The 16,914-nt window shown below is 42.9% G+C and overlaps 1 pseudogene across 1 annotated transcript in view; it reads right to left on the minus strand.

The window, feature by feature from the left end:
- Window positions 1-1,299: 1,299 nt before the first annotated feature.
- LOC148480641 (interleukin-18 receptor 1-like) overlaps window positions 1,300-16,914 on the minus strand; it is a 112,750-nt pseudogene continuing 97,135 nt past the window's right edge. Inside the window, exons 6-8 of the transcript XR_015871953.1 lie at window positions 12,012-12,173; window positions 10,152-10,307; window positions 1,300-2,458 (exon numbers count right to left, since the gene is read on the minus strand). The product of XR_015871953.1 is annotated as an interleukin-18 receptor 1-like (transcript). The remainder of the gene's footprint in view (window positions 2,459-10,151; window positions 10,308-12,011; window positions 12,174-16,914) is intronic.

The following is a 16,914-nucleotide window of genomic DNA, read 5'->3' on the forward strand; positions in this document are numbered from 1 at the left end:
TTTACACTGGGCACTCTCAGACTGACAGAGCACCCCTGGATGGATACAGCAGCCCCTCCTTTGGATGGACACAGCAGCACCTGCCCTAGATGGACACAGCAGTCCCTGGATGGACATAGCAGCCACTGCCCCTGGATAGACACAGACACCTGGTTGGACACAGCAGCGCCTGCCCTGTATGGACATAGCAGCCCCTGGATGGACACAGCAGCGCCTGCCCTGTATGGACATAGCAGCCCCTGGATGGACACAGCAGCCACTGCTCTTGGTAAACTTCACTCTTCACAGCCGAAGAGAAATGGCGCCTATATCATGTTCCTTTATAGTATCCAAAACCTGCGAGAATCCGACAGCGGGATGATGAAGTTTTGCCTCGTTTTGGGATCCGAGTCAGGCGGGAATACCCAAGCCGGACTCGGATCCCAGCCCGGATCATGAAGTTCGCTCATCTCTAGTATTTATAACTATTTTGTATAATACTTAAAATGTTTTACTATGAATTTATGCACATGAGGGAAGCTAACCATCAATGAGGCTAAAGTGGAAAGCATTTGGAATCATTGTTGTTTGAACGAGTAAATAAACATTTTCAAAATAAGGAATCAGAGACAAGTTGCAAGACTCAATCTATTTAAAAAGGGGGAGATATTTTTTCTTACTCTCACATTTGTTATGTTGTCTGAAAATGTGTAAACAGATTTTTGCACATTAATCCCACTCTATTTTGTGTCGGTGTTGACACTGTAAATACAGTATTAGAGATGTGCACGGACCTCATGTTTTGGTTATAATTCATCAATGTGTTTTGGTTTTGGCAAAACTACCCTCAAGTGTTTTGGTTCTGTTTTGTATTCCTTTAAAATCGATAAAAGTCATTAACAATTGATAAAAATTGATTCAAAAATCAATAAAAACAGCTAAAATCATGTAATTGGACCCGCTCGGTTTTTAAATCCGAGTCCTGTATTTACAGCAGACACGAGCCGGTACTCAGCTCCATTCGGAACCCAAAGTGATTCCGAACTGGGACTCAATTCGACTCTGAGATCCTGAGTTTGTGTTTGTTCGTTTTTTAGGAAAACCGAACTGCACATCTCTTGTAAATATTGACCTGCCAAATGTCGACATCCGGAATGTCGAAATTAAGACCTTGTGAATATATTGAATGTCGACATATCAAACCACACCCTTATGTTCATGTTTGTGTAATGTTTATTTTCTGTTTAATGCAAAATATTGATCCCCATAAATTGTTAAACTCCAGCAATAGTCACACAACAGCTGCCAAATTAACGCTTTAACATAGATATATTGTGAATTATAATGGGAGAGTTAACAAAGACAAATATTGCACATGGGTACAAAGGCACTTTTAGCTATGCTACTTACAGTAGGCCAACACACACATAGTTACAGATCAAATAAATTGATAGAAAATTTGCAATTATGTTTTAATATTTCTTCATTAAAAAGTTCTTGAGCAGTGTTCATTTTAGAGACTTAAATAATTTTGTTCATCTGTAAGGTCATCTATTTTAATATTAGATTAAATCAAGCTAATAACTTTCACATATTTACGTAAAGTTAATTTAGGAACTAAGAATAAATAAGGTACAATAAGGGTTTAGACGTCAGAGGGCAGACTATGTCAGGATTGGCAACTTTTACAGATGTGTTTTTGAACATTACAGTATATCTTATCTTGTTGTGTACAAAAAGCCAGAGGGAAAATTAATTCACAGAAAGGGTAGTGGATAAGTGGAATAGCCTCCCATCAGATGTGGTTGAAGCTAAAACGGTGGAACAATTTAAACACGCTTGGGATAGGCATAAGAATATCCTTAAGAGATACGTAAGGAGCAAATAGGGTTGAAGTTGTCTAAAGGATACATGAAAAGGGGCAGACTAGATGGGCCAAGTGGTTCTTATCTGCCGTCAAATTCTATGTTTCTATGGATCCTACATGGGTTAACTTATCTTCAATCTCCTTTTAGGACAGCATGGCTGTGGCACTTTTCCTGTCATTTATAGTCTGGCTTCACCAGTAATTATAAATACCAGGTCCATGCTGAAATAACCATTTGTGGGATCTGTTTTTTCAAGTCTGTATTCTTTAGAATTTTTAAATAGTTTTAAAATTGAGTTTTTGACTTCACAGGCTTGGCGGGCATTAAATAGCGAACTTTCTTCCAAAATGTAGAATTTAGAGGCTGAGATTTATCTCCTTTCCACTTTACCCTGTTTCTCATCTTAAGAAGTTGCAGGGATTCTGGTTTTGCACTAAGCTCACTTAAAGGTGTGAGCTCAATCAAGATAAATTTGATCTTCCGTTCCACCATTGCTTTGTGCAAACCACTTTCAAATTCATACATTGCTTTGTCAGAAATGTAGTTTTTGCTCAAGACAACGATCAATCTTCTGCTTTTTTCCAGAAGCGAGTGCATGTCATCAGCCAAAGCTGTAAAATAGGAACACGTACAGTTACATAGCTGCTGTGTCGAGTATACTTTTCAATATGTATCATGTATGGTAGAATATGTAACACCATGTTTGTGGTGCAAACAAGAATTTTTTAAAGAGAAAAACCTATCAAGTAGCTATAAAACAACTGCTGTCGACTAAACCAGTAATTTTGGACCTTTTGTGAAACTAAATATATTTATTTGCTCTATGAATCTGCATACTCAAATCCTGTATGCAGTCGGGAAGCCGGCGGACGTAATCCCGACAGCCGGCTTCCTGACTGCTTTATCCCGGCGAGGGTTAAATGACAGGCGTCTAAATCTAGACGCCTGTCATTTTACCAACGCCGGGAGAAGTGATGCCGGGCGCCGCTGCGGACAGCCACGGGGGGGAGCATTAGGTTTAGGGTTCCTGGGGGGGACTTAGGGTTAGGCACCCACCCGGGAGGTTAGGGCCAGGCTAGAGGAAGGGAGGGTTAAGGTTAGGCACCCCCATGGGGAAAGTAGGGTTAGGCGGCGGGGATGGGGGGGTTAGGTTTAGGCACTTAGAGGGGGGTTTAGGGTTAGGCACTGGGGGGAAGGTTAGTGTTAGGCACCCTAAAGGAGGGTTAGGGGGTTAGAAATAGGTTAGTGAATACTTACCTTCGACGATCGGGATTTCCTCCTCTGCCAGCCTCCTGGTGTCGGGATTCCAACCGCCGGGCAGGGGTCCGGCGGTAAATCATACCGAGTACCTCAAATCCACTCCCTCCAAAAAGCCCAAAATAATATTACACAGGCTTTGATGCAAAATGGACAATTGATATGGAGAGGCCTGATGTCTCTAAAAGAAAGAGAGAGGAGGGGTTCTAATGTATAATGTGTTTCTATGTGCAGTTTTTTTTATAGAATTGCACATTAACTCTATCATGACAGTTCTCTGTCAAGCAGAGATGGAATAGCAAATCTGTTGTAACACTCGCCTCTAATGCCGTAATATCACCAGTGATTTCTGGAAATTAAACTGATGTTGTATCATGTGTGATGAAACAGGGCAATGCCAAAAAATTATCTAATGTCACTTACAAACCCTAGCAAAAACCACCACATGTGTGGCTAAATTGGATAGTGGTTGTTTGTCAGAGCTCAGGGCTTGATTCAGAGCCTAAAAATGGAGTGGCCTCTTGGACGCTCTCATAGCTGTGGGTGACCACCCACAGCTATAGCGAGCATCCATGATGATGGTCGCGATGGTCAAGACCATCGCGACCATCGGGCTTGCGATGAGACCCTGCAGTAGGGTCTCGCTGCCGCAAGCCCTGGAGTGATTTTGGCTCTATCAGAGCCAAAATCACTCCCACTGACATCACTACTGATGTCAGTGGGGCCGGACCCAGACGGTAGACGTTCTCATGGGAATGCCTCTGTCTGGAAGCCACGCCCCCGGCACGCCCACCAAAGGGGGCATGCTGTCACTCACCATCGACAGCACGCCCCCTTTGGTGCGAGACCCCGAGCGACGGATTCCTCGTCGCTTGCCGGGTCTCGCGCATGTGCACGACGGAGCTCCCTCCGTCGTGCGCATGCGCATTCGGGCACCATCGACCCGCTTGCGAGCATCCGCTCGCGAGCGGGTCTGAATTAGGCCCTCAGTCCTTGAGGCAGGATGGTCCTTGTGATGAAATAAGGGAATATAAAACAGAAACAAGTGGTTCGGTTTTCCCAAACTCCGAATACACCCGAACATAGAGGTTCCGAGTAGATCCGAGTCCTGGCTTAGGTCCACCTGCCAGGATCCCAGAAAGAGGCAAAACGTCATCTTCCAGGCATCGCATCTTGTGTGGTTTAGATTGCATATAAAGTCCCTCATCGTGATCTGGCACCATGTCACACAAGAGAGTGGAGAGAGAGGGTGTAGGACTTTGGGCTATGTACTAAAAACGCCATAAGGAGGATGCCAATTTCACACTGGAGAGGAGGTAGAGGGTGTGGGACTGTGGTATGTGTAGTGTGTACGAAGTCAAAATGCCATTAGGAGGACATCAGGACAGAAAAAGTTTTAGTTGTTGGAGTAGATAGCTGCAGTAAGTCTGGGAAGGGTGACTGCAGGCATCATTGTCACTCCATGTATGTGTGTTTGTTTGTCACACACACTGCACACTCACACACACTAGAAAACAGGCTACCGTGTGTTGTGCTCTTGATTGTTTGTTAAAGTGAACCTGCACTTTTTTTTGCAAGGAAATCTATCACTACAGTATATTGATTAACTGTCCAAAAATTACCCTACTGTGTCTGAGCTGCACCCCAAGAAGACCTATATGTTTTGAGTCTTTTCCTGTTATAAAAAAAATTGCAAGGTGTCTGTTGAGATAAGTGATGCAGTGTATATTACTGTTCTGTTTGAGGTGGTATCCCCACTATCATCTGCATCCCAAAACAATTCTCGCAAAGGTACATGAAAACAATTGACAGGGTTTGTGTAAAGAAGTCAGCTACTATGTGTGGCGATATCCTTCCCATCAGCTGCACCCCAAAACAGTTCTAAAGTGGTAAAGAAAAACATTTTTTTGCTGGTGTCAAAAAACATCTCCAGGTGTATAATAAAACTGCATGGTAAAGATAACACTCTCTCCTTTTCCTATGTCATTGTTGTATGTTCATTTGGTGTGGTTACAGTTAAGTTGCACAACAGTAACTTTACTACTATCCTGGTGTTAAAACTAAAACCACTCATGGATCAATTGATAAAAGGGCATGCTAAACCCAGTACTAGTGCTGCAGCCACTTCCAGTCATGGTACTTCTTCAACATCTACTAAAGGTGTTCAAGGGGAAAGAAGGTTCAAGAAAGGGAACCTTAAATCTAAACAATATTTCACAATTCTAAAGAAAACACATCACCTCTATCAATAAAGGGAAAACACTTACAATTTGCAACATGCCAGACACCACACGCAGAGGCAATGAAAAGCTCTGACCATGGTCTTCCTTTGTGAGTGGTGGTCCTGATACTGTTGTTATATGACCTAGAATGCCTATGTGGAAGCCAGGGTCAAACAAGGTCAGGCATTTTCTGTAGCCTCACATGCAACACCTCGTTCTGAGTCTAGAGGTGTCACCTTTAAAATAGGCTAATCAGGACACAAAAAGAACACTAAAGCTGAAGAACAAACTGTGTATTTACAAACTTTTCATATTCCTGAGGAGAGTTTAAAGGTGTGCACAAGTGGTATGTGTGAGTCTGACATTATTGATACTGTAATTTTAGAACCTTCAGCAAATGTAAGGATAAGTAGTAGCAAAAGCAATGATGGTGACATAGTAACTGAGGATGTTACAATGGAAGTGCAACAGGATAAGGGGGATATACGTTTATATAATAATGATGTTGATTATGAATGTGTTGGACAAGAAGCTATTCTTGCACCTGATAAGAAAAAAAGGACATTGTCATGCCTGGTCATAAGACCAAAAAAGCCACCTCTTTCATGTGGAATAATTTTTTCCCAAATCTTGACAACATGTCAAGCCATCTGTACAATTTGTAAAGCCAAAGTAAGTAGAGGTAGTGACAATAAACATCTAGGCACCTCCTCCTGGGTACGTCATTTGCAGAAAGTTAATGCAAATTATTTTGTAAAATCTCATAAACCCTGTAAATAATAACCAGCAGTCCAGCATCAGCTACCATCATCATGGAAAGATCCCAGTACATGCAATCTCCACCATAAACACCTACATCATCTACTTCCTCATCAATGATCAGAAGTAGTCCTCCTGCATCTAATTTGCAGAGCTGAACCCTTCTTTTTTCCAGGATTTCCAAGAAGAATCCTTCTGCACTAGGGCTGCTACTGCTGGCAGTGAATCTGCATCACAGAAGAGGACCAAGAAGACTAGTAGTTTAAAACAACAATTGGCCATGAAACAATCATTTGCAAGAGGAAGCAAGTATGAAAGCTGCCATCCTGTTGCACAGCAGATCACTGAAGCCATGATGGTTATGTTAGCATTATATATGCATCCAATATCCACCATCAATGCATGTGGTTTTAGACAGTTGAGGTCCTGTATCCCCGCTACCAAATTCCATCCAAAGATCTTAAGAGATGCAAGGAGCTCCTTGTGATCAAGTTGTCAGCTCAAGTGGCACATCACACAATGACATCTGCTTCAGTTTCTCCTGCACATGCTGCTTCCAGGAAAAAAAATATGACATTTAACAAGAGACTCACTGGTGATGAGGATGAGTCAACTCAGTGCACCAAAGTGAAACAACATTATGACATCTGGTAAGGCTTAAAAGAATTCACTATAATTATTGATAACTATACCGTGACTCAATCTGATAAAGTAAGCATCAATAGAATGGTAAAAGATTATTTTAATGACAATGTACAAATTAGCATGTCATACAGTCTGTTTGAATACTGGGAGGACAAAAAAGGAATTTGGAGCCCCTTGTACAAACTAGCTATGGTGTACTTAAGCTGCCCACCCTCCAGGGTGTATTCAGAAAGAGTGTTTAGCACAGCCGGAAACCTTTTGATTAATCGGTGTAGGAGGCTACTTCCTCAAAATGTGGAATGTTTATTAAAATGAACTAGAAATTCTATGAAGAAGACCTTTGTCTCCAATTACATTGAGGCACAGAGGGCCTGATTCAGAGATGGACTGAATTGCACAGCCGCACACAAGCAGCTGTTGAATTCCGTCCATTTAAAATGCAAATGCAGAAGGAGGTGTCCTTGCTGCATTTGCGTGATCCCAGCACTGCAGCCCAGGTCGCAGCCTGGGGTCACCATCAATCATCATCGAAACAATTGCGACCATCGGTGGTTGTAGATGTTCTATTGTCCAGGCTATGGGAGCTAAAGCTTTCCACAGCCTGGCCAGGTCCTGACAGTTTGCAGGCCAGGAAGTCTGCGTGCACCCATTTCCGGGAACACTGCCAGGGAACGCCCCCGCTCCGCCTCCCAAACGCCGCAGCCAGTCAATCAGGCTGTGGCTGAGACACACTGTGAGTGGGCTCACAGTTGGAGGGCTGCATATGCGCAGTACACCTGCTGCGCATGCGCAGTCCTCCAAACATTGGAGATGTGCGCTAACCATCGGGTTAGCGTACATCTCTGAATCAGGTCCTGTAACAGTGGGTTTCAGCCATTTTTTTTAAATTACCACTTTATGTAAATTATACTGTAGCTATTTGAACTTGATTTCACATTTCTGTTAAAAAAAATCATATTGAAGCAGGTTTAAATAGCTCTTATATGAATAATTTGCTAATAAAAAAATCGACAATTTTAAGGACATTTTTGGAAAAAATATTAGCCAGTAAAGTGGTTAACCACCTCTGACTTCAGTTGACTTGAAGGTAATGTAATAAAACAATGAGAAAGGCAAATCAGATACTGGGCTGCATAGGGAGAGGAATCAGTAGCAGAAAGAAATAAGTAATAATGTCACTGTATTGGACTGGTCTCATCTATAATACTTTGTTCAGCTCAGCAAGCCATATTTCCAGAAGGATATAAATACATTAGAGACTGTTCAAAGAAGGGCAACTAAAATGGTGTATGGACTACGCACAAAGACTGAAAGATTTTAAAATGTTAATTTTGGAGCAGAGAAGGGAAAGGGGGACATGATAGAAACTTTCAAATATTGTATATCAAGGGTTTTAACAAGGTACAGGAGGGAAACATTCTTCACAGGAAGAGAAGTATTAGAACACAAGGACATGCACTGAGACTGGGGCAGATGTAGGTTCAGAGTAAATATGAGGGAAAAATGACTTCACAGAAAAGGTGGTGGATGTTCCTGGAAGGTGACTAGGAAGTGGCCAGATATGCACGTAAAAATGGTCTGTTCTGTGGGTGCATTACGCAATCATGTCACTGAAAGCAGGTACTTACAAAGACGCACAGACACAGGCATAGGAAGCCATATTCAGATTTAGAATTGCAACCAATGGTGGCGTCTTATAGTAATAATCACAATTTTTTACTGGAATTGAAGTTAAAATCCTGCTTAATGGTGCCCTATTTACACTGGGCTGACTCTTAGCTAGGAGCAAAGACAGAATAAGGCGTAACTTTACACCCTGGTAAAACCATGGGGCACTGCAAGTGAGTCAGGTTTAAAATGTGCAGAGAGATTTAGATTTTGGAGGGAAGTTTTAAAATGGCAACAGGAATCAATGGTAAACAAGCCAGTTAGTAAATATACCCCTTTGTATTGTTTAATGATTTATTTGCGTTAATGTATATAAAATAGCTTTTTCATAAAATCTAAAACATTTAATAAAAGTAGTGGTCAGTGGTTCATCACTACAACCTCTGGGGACATGCACCAATCATGTAACTTTGAGAGGTATTTCTAGTTTAGTGGCTCTTTATTCAAAGGGGCATATTCATCACAATCCACATTTTAGTCACGCCAAGACAATCCCTATTGGTGCACCAACACCAGGGCGACTTGGCTGCACCAAGCATCTTTCTTGCTTAAAATGTGGGTTTTATTCACATATATAAGCAACAAAACTACTCTGCTAGATAACACTGATCAATTTGATATGCAACATTTGTACATCTGTGTATGACTAATTCGGAATCTGTATACTAAGTGCTACTATGCAGTGGCCGCGGCTATTTCTCACACCAAACTCCATTGTGCTTCATCTGTGATTTTGAAAAATACTGTTATTCTTGTGCGGCTAAAGTCGCAGCCCAGTGTCTCTAGTACACTTTGAGTGGTGTTTCTCTGCATCATCGAAGCACATGCAAAATTTGAAGAAAAAGATGGCACACCACATCTCTCAGAGCCATTTAGTTGCCTGGTGTATGAGGACACATCTGTAAGACACTAAATCACCTTAAGGGATTGGGTCACTGCTCATGCATTATGGGCCAGTGGTGTGTGTTTGCCCTAGGCTAAAATTTGACAACCATGCACTGTAGTGACCTAATTGTTGCCCTCCTTTCATGCTTTTATGTATTTAGGCCGGCCATGCTACCTATGGCTGCTGTATACCGTACATGCCAACAATGTGGCTGCCTCCTCCGGGCAGGGAGGGCGTGATGCTAATTCAATGGGTGGATCGGGGGGCATGGTTCCGCGATCGCATCATCACGCCCATGCCCTGCACAACACAATGCGGAGATTACCAGCATTGTGCAGCTGGGTGTGGTGCAATGAAGACGCTATTCAGCGCGAATCACATCACCGGCTCCCACGGACCGCCCACTTAGGCAATTACAAGCTGGAGTGGACACCGGTGGAGGGTGTGGTGCGGGGGGGATGTGGCACCGGCCAGGAGACTTGCCCACCTTTCCGGGGGGGGGGGGGCGTGAGCACCACCCAATTTTCGGGAGGCTCCCAACCTTCCCGGGAGAGTAGGCAAGTATGCTGTATATGCTCCTTCAGCTGTGTGTCATTCTGTGAAGACACACACATTAGTTTTCTCCAGTGAGACTCCTCCTCCTTTTGCTGTTTTATTTAGTCTTTCACTTAGACGTTCCCCCGCATGTTGACCACCCCTCTCCCCAGACAGACGTCAGTACTGGAGATGGGGGCATACCATGCGCTTGCTCTGGGTGCCATGGCTTCACGCTATGCCTATACTATCCACATTACAAATATTGCACAATATGTAAAATAATGTACAAATGCATGAAGAAAAATAATACGAGGAAGAATGCTCTGTCACCTTCTCCTGGAACGCCATCTCTTTCAAAAATGCACAGTTTATATCCAAAATGGTTTTCCAAAATTGGAGCAAGAGTCTGGAATGCAAAGTCTCTTTCTTCTGCTTCAGTACTAGAAACGCCTTCAAAAGACAGATAAGCGTCGTACTCTTTCCCATCTGGATAAATAAATCAATCTCAAGTTATATTGTTTATATGGCGAAAGGTTTATATCAGCTAAGATATTAAAAAGTAAAAAACAATACTATAGTTTGAATGGTTTTGCTAAGTTAGTGTTGTTAAAGCATCATGTACAATTATCTGTTGAGCACTTATAGTTATATTGATGCTGTGAGCTCTAAATGTGTGTTAAATACAGTAGCTGCAATGTAATCACAAAATGTATCTGACTATGTCATTATCCAGGATATATGACTTACCTGAAACCCTGACATGGTCTTAGGATCATGAAATGAATTAGATTAAGTAGAATAAAGTTAAATAAAGTTATAAAGGATGGACAATCAACTGATCAATTTGATATGCAACATTTGTACATCTGTGTATTAATGTACATCAAATTGTGTTGATCCAGACAAAACAAAACAGAGCATATCTAGTCAGTTGTTAGCTTACTTTCCACAGTGGGGAAAACAGCAGCTCTTTATAGGTAGTTATGATATTCTAACTGAACACAGTGGCATCACTAGGGGGTGTGAACCGTAGCGGGTGTAACTTTCCAAGGTGGTGAAGTTGGCTGTAATTCCACCCACATTGCATGCACAGAGTTGTATACTGTATGTCTATGTAACTGCACTGTCCCTCTCTGTATGCTTACTTTCACAGCTGTCATGACCAGGGCCAATATGAGGTTTCTAGGTGCCACAGGCAAAGTTTCACATTACCGCCCCTTATTCTCCAATATACTCTTTCAATCTACACTGAAGTGCAAAAAGTCATGACAGAAGCCAAGTATCGTGTATGACCCCCCCCCCTCTAGCCCGGCAAAGTGCAGCAACCCGACATGGCATTGATTCCACAAGACCTCTGGAGAGATGTTGACCCATGCCATCTGGATAGCCTTCCTCAGCTCCCTGATATTTGTATAGTAGATATAGGATCTTGGGTGCAAGTGGACCTCTCCACCACGTCCCAAAAATGCTTGATTGGGTTCATGTCGGGTGAACATGTCGGGTGAACACCATTTTGCCTAAGAACACAGCCATGAATAATGAATCGTACCAAAACATCCTCCAAGAGAAACTTCTCCTAACCATCCAAGAACAGTTTGGTGATGAAAAATGCCTTTTCCAGCATAATGGAGCACCTTGCCATAAGGCAAAAGTGATAACTAAGTTTCTCGGGGAACAAAATATCAAAATTTTGGATCCATGGCCAGGAAACTCCCCAGACCTTAATCCCATTGAGAACTTGTGATCAATCCTCAAGAGGCGGATGGACAAACAAAAACCCACAAATTCTGACAAACTCCAAGCATTGATTAGGCAAGATTGGGTGTCCATCAATCAGTATGTGGCCCAGAAGTTGATTGACAGCATGCCAGGGGGAATTGCAGAGGTCTTGAAAAAGAAGGGTCAACACTGCAAATATTAACTCTTTGCATAAACTTAATGTACTCGTTATTAAAAGCCTTTGACACTTATGAAATGCTTGTAATTTTACTTCAGTATACCATAGTAACATCTGACAAAAAAGTCTAAAAAGTAAAAACACTGAAGCAGCAAACTTTGGAAAAGCAATACTTGTTTCATTCTCAAAACTTTTGGCCACGGCTGTACTATTTGTCATTGAAATTATACATAGTAATGATTTAGCATTACAATGGGAAGCCGAGTCTTGAAACTAGAAGCTGTGGTACTCACCTCCTATGGTCTCATCCAGTCCTGTTACATTGCGATATAATAAAATGATTTGTATTCTAAACACAATGCACAAAACAACTAGAAGCACAGTGGAGACAGAGCAAGTGATAGATGCAATAATTGAAGCTGTGAAGATACTCTTAGACATGTCAGGATTCTTAGCTGTTGAAAAAAACACAATGAGTTCAGGGAAGACATATCACACTCTCTGTAATATACCATAGTCTTTAAGTACAGTAATTATAAAATTAAATATATGATGATTACCTACCAAAAGTAAACAAATTATAATTTATAAAAAATTCAGTAGCTCAAGTAAAATGCAAAGTATAGTCCAATATTTTCCCATTTCTGTTTATTGGATGCTATAGCTTGAATGCTTCTAAGGCTGGGTACAGGGGAGTATTTATAATGGGTGCAGGGTGTGCGGTGCAGGGGGGTCCGCACCACACACCTTGCACCCATATTATACTTACCTCTCCGAGTCCCACGACGGCGCTGGTGTCAGCGCTGTAAAAACGCCTGGAAAATGGCCACCGTGGCCATTTTCCTGTAGTTTTGCACATGCGCAATACAGGGAAAATGGCCGCCGAGACCATTTTCCCTGTGACCTGCGTAAGTGTTATAGACTCGTCACACTCTAGTGCCCAGAGTCTATCAGTGCAGCATTGGCCACGCTTAGTGCGCTGAGCAAGGACTGAGAGGAGGGGGCCCATAACAGGTCCCCTCCTCTCTTGAAATGCCCCTTGCTGGGCACACACTGGAGCGATGGGCATTCGTTTCGACATCGGAACAAATGCCTGTGAACAGTGATTTTGTGTCTACACTGGACGAAGTCAAATAATTGGATATGATCGCTTGCAATTATTATCTGATGATCTAGTCGTCTATGGTCTGATAAAGTGTAAAATGGACACTACTCTGTGTCTGCACAATCCGATGCGCACAAAGTCAGTATATGGGAAACAGGTTTGGTGTATATGTCTGTAACATATAAGTAAAATACACACAGATACTGGTATGTGTTTATGATTGTTTTAAATGCAAAGTTAAAGACCATTGTCAGAAGTCTGACAATCTTTAGCAATTGTATGCCTTTTATTCAATGCTACTGTAGTTAAGAGGGACTGACATTTACATTCCAAATAGGCAGAGGAGGACCTTTAGTGAACTGTCAGACACTGTGACTCTGGCAGGTATCTGCTGGTCATCTCTGAGCAGAACAACTTCATTGTCTATGACACTTGGAATTTGGTTCAGACAGACATAATATCAAATATGCCAGTTAATGGATAAAGTTATAACTAAATCCATGACACATACACTGATGCATATAATGCACACACATAAACATATATGCATACACATAGACGCTCGTATGCGTATCCACTTGCATACACATAGACGCCCACGTGCATCTTCACATACATACATACGAACATTTCCTACATCAGTGCACAGACACACATATGCAAACGCATATGTATATAAAGGTTCCTATTCACAATAGTTAATAAAGAGAGTTATTAAAGGTATTTTAACAAGTAATCATGATGTAATATGTACTTAAATGAGAACTAAGGTTTAGAATGTAGTAGACATGTCATGTTTGGTATTATATTAAATCCCTGTTCATTTGCAGATCTCCGGTTCTATTGGCAAGGAGATCGCATCATGTGTCCACAAGTTACGAACTATAGGGAGTTATTGGTTAGCATGTTAACATTTTGTATGTAGTGTTGGCAGCCAGTTTATGCCCCTGATGACACCGTATGAACTATCCAATGACTAGAATGACCAGGAGCAAGGACCAATGGAATCATGCCAGCTTGTCTCCATTGTTCTATCTGTGACCTGTAAGGTATATAGGCTACTGCTCTGGCTACCATAAGGGAGTAATTTTCCCTTCTTTGATGACTGCAGACTTCAGGATTGATAGCTGAGAACTGGAAACCAGAGTGCTAGCGTATGTATTGGCTGTACCTTGTATATTACTTGCTTTTGCACTAATTGTTTAGATCACAGCGCTTTATACTTTTTTTTGCATAATATAACCATAATTGGATTGGAAAGCAATTACTTCACTTTAGCGATTAAGGGGTATCCATACGTCATTCATTAACAATGCACTGGGCATCAGCGATATCACTAGGGGCGGGATATATTAAGCATCGCATCCGCGATGTGGTACATCCCGTCTTTCATCAGGTACATACCACGGTTGTTTACCGTGGTATGTACCTAGAACATCGCAAAGGACAGATCTCCCGATAAGAGCTGTCCTTTGTGATGCCCCCGGAGAGAGGGATTTCCGGGTTTAACACCCAGTAGTCCCTTTGGCGTTCCGCTCATGATGGGAGGGATCCGATTGGATTCCTCTCAGGAGAAGCATCCTGAAAAGAAGCCCATAGGTTTCTATTGGGTAATGCCACCTGAAGATGGCAATACCCATCGGGACAAAGCACCGGAATGCTTAGTACATATGGGGTACACAGTAAAACCCTGAAAACTGCATTTTCAGTGGTTTTACAGCATTTTGCCCTTTAGTACATCCCGTCCTAGATTTGATGTGCTGCAACCGTGGCTAGCGTCCACGGGAGCGCGCGATAGCTAGGGGACACTGAGCGATGTAGGCGATATGTTGTTACAAAACAGCATAACGGCCTGACATTGCTCCAGTCATTTTAAACAATTTGTTAAATAAATTGTACAGTAGCTAGAAGCATATTGGTTGTTATGGACAACAGATACATCTCCCATAGGGGGTCTATTTACTAAGCCTTGGATGGAGATAAAGTGAACAGAGTTAAAGTACCAGCCAATCAGCTCCTAACTGCAATGTCACTGGCTGTGTTTGAAATATGACAGTTAGGAGATGTGGCTGGTACTTTATCTCCGTCCACTTTATCTCCATCCAAGGATTAGTAAATAGACCTCCTAGTGAGGAGGGTCCTTACAATATCTCTTGAATTGTGCTGATGTAAGTAAATCTTTATGTGAAAAGAGCCCAGGAGTGAAAGGGATAAATATCTGCAGAATTTGCCAGTGGTCTTACTCTTAGCCAATCACACCTGAAGTGCAGGAAACCATCTGGGAAATGTAATTTTGGGTCGCTGTACTGTAGCATACACAGGATCGGTTCTAGACACTGTGGAGCTCAGGGCAAAAGTTCCTAGTTGCGCCCAAATAAAAAAAATAAAAAAAAAAGAACTTTTTTTTATGGCGTTCCACTGCTTCCGGAAAGGGGGCGTGTCCTTGCAGAAAACCCCCAATTCATCACGCTGTGGGGTGTACCCAGCACTTACAAAGGTGCTGGGCTTCTCCCAAGCTCTCCCCTCGTGGCGAATAATTGCCATGTGCAGTAATGCGCCTTACACAGTATGTCTTACACACTAATGCCCTTTATAACACATTATGCCACATTCAGTAATGCCCTGTATAACACATTATGCCACACGCAGTAATGCCCTGTATAACACATTATGCCACATGCAGTAATGCCCTGTATAACACATTATGCCACACGCAGTAATGCCCTGTATAACACATTATGCCACACGCAGTAATGCCCTGTATAACACATTATGCCACACACAGTAATGCCCTTTATAACACATTGTGCCACACACAGTAATTCCCTTTATAATACATTATCCCCAATTCAAATTACGCCACACAGTAGTCCCTTATTCATGTTATGACACACAGTGGTGCCCCTTTTACACAATGCCCAAATTAGTGCCCCTAATACACAAGGCCCACAGTAGTAGTGCCCCTAATACAATGCCCACAGTAGTAGTGCCCCTGATACAATGCCCACAGCAGTGGTGCCCCTTACACAATGGCCCTGGTAGTGGTGCCCCCCATGCAGTGCCCTCAGTAGCGCCTGCATTTGTAATGCCCCCATTGATAATGCCCACAGTGTTAATTCCTCCATTGGTAATGTCCCTTATAGTAGTGCCCCCATTGGTAATGCCCCCAATAGTAGTGCCCACAGTAGTAATGCCCCCTATAGTAGTGCCCACAGTTGTAATGCCCACATTAATAGTGCCCCCAGTATTAATTCCCCCTATAGTAGTGCCAGTGCACAGTAGGAATGCCCCCTATAGTAGTCCCCACAGTTGTAATGCCCCCAGTAGTAATGACCCATTACTTGTGCTGCCAGTAGTAATGCCCCCCCTATAGAAGTGGCTCCAGTAGTAATGCCCGCAGTAGTAATGCCCCCTATTGTAATGCCCCCTATAGTCGTGCCCCCAGTAGTAATGCCCCCCTATAGACATGCCCCCAGTGGTAATGCCCCCTATTGTAATCCCCCCTATAGCCATGCCCCCAGTAGTAATGCCCCCTATAGCCATGCCCCGGTAGTAATGCCCCCTTATAGCCAAGCCCCCAGTAGTAATGCCCCCAGTAGTAGTTCCCCCCTATAGACATGCCCCCAGTAGTAATTCCCCCCTATAGCCATGCCCCCAGTAGTAATTCCCCCCTATAGCCATGCCCCCAGTAGTAATACCCCACTATAGCCATGCCCCCAGTAGTAAAGCCCCCTATAGCCATGCCCCCAGTAGTAATGCCCCCCTATAGCCATGCCCCCAGTAGCAATGCCCCCTATAGCTATGCCCCCAGTAGTAATACCCCCAATAGCCATGCCCCCAGTAGTAATGCCCCCTATAGTAATCCCCCTATAGCTATGCCCCCAGTGCTGGTACTTCTGGAAAAAAGTACAATTAAAATACAAATACAATACCTCCTGCGTCCGCTGCCGTCCGGTCCGACCGCGGCTCCACCACCGATCTATGGTAGAGACGTCATGACGTCCCTCCCATAGTGGTTTCTGTGGGAGCCTGAGCTCAGGAGTGAGCTCCGGCATTCGTCTGCAGCTGCTGGGAGGTAGCTGGTTGTCCAC

This window comes from Taudactylus pleione, unplaced genomic scaffold, assembly GCF_031769625.1.
Source record: "Taudactylus pleione unplaced genomic scaffold, aTauple2 ptg000609l, whole genome shotgun sequence".
Classification (NCBI taxonomy): Eukaryota; Metazoa; Chordata; class Amphibia; order Anura; family Myobatrachidae; genus Taudactylus; species Taudactylus pleione.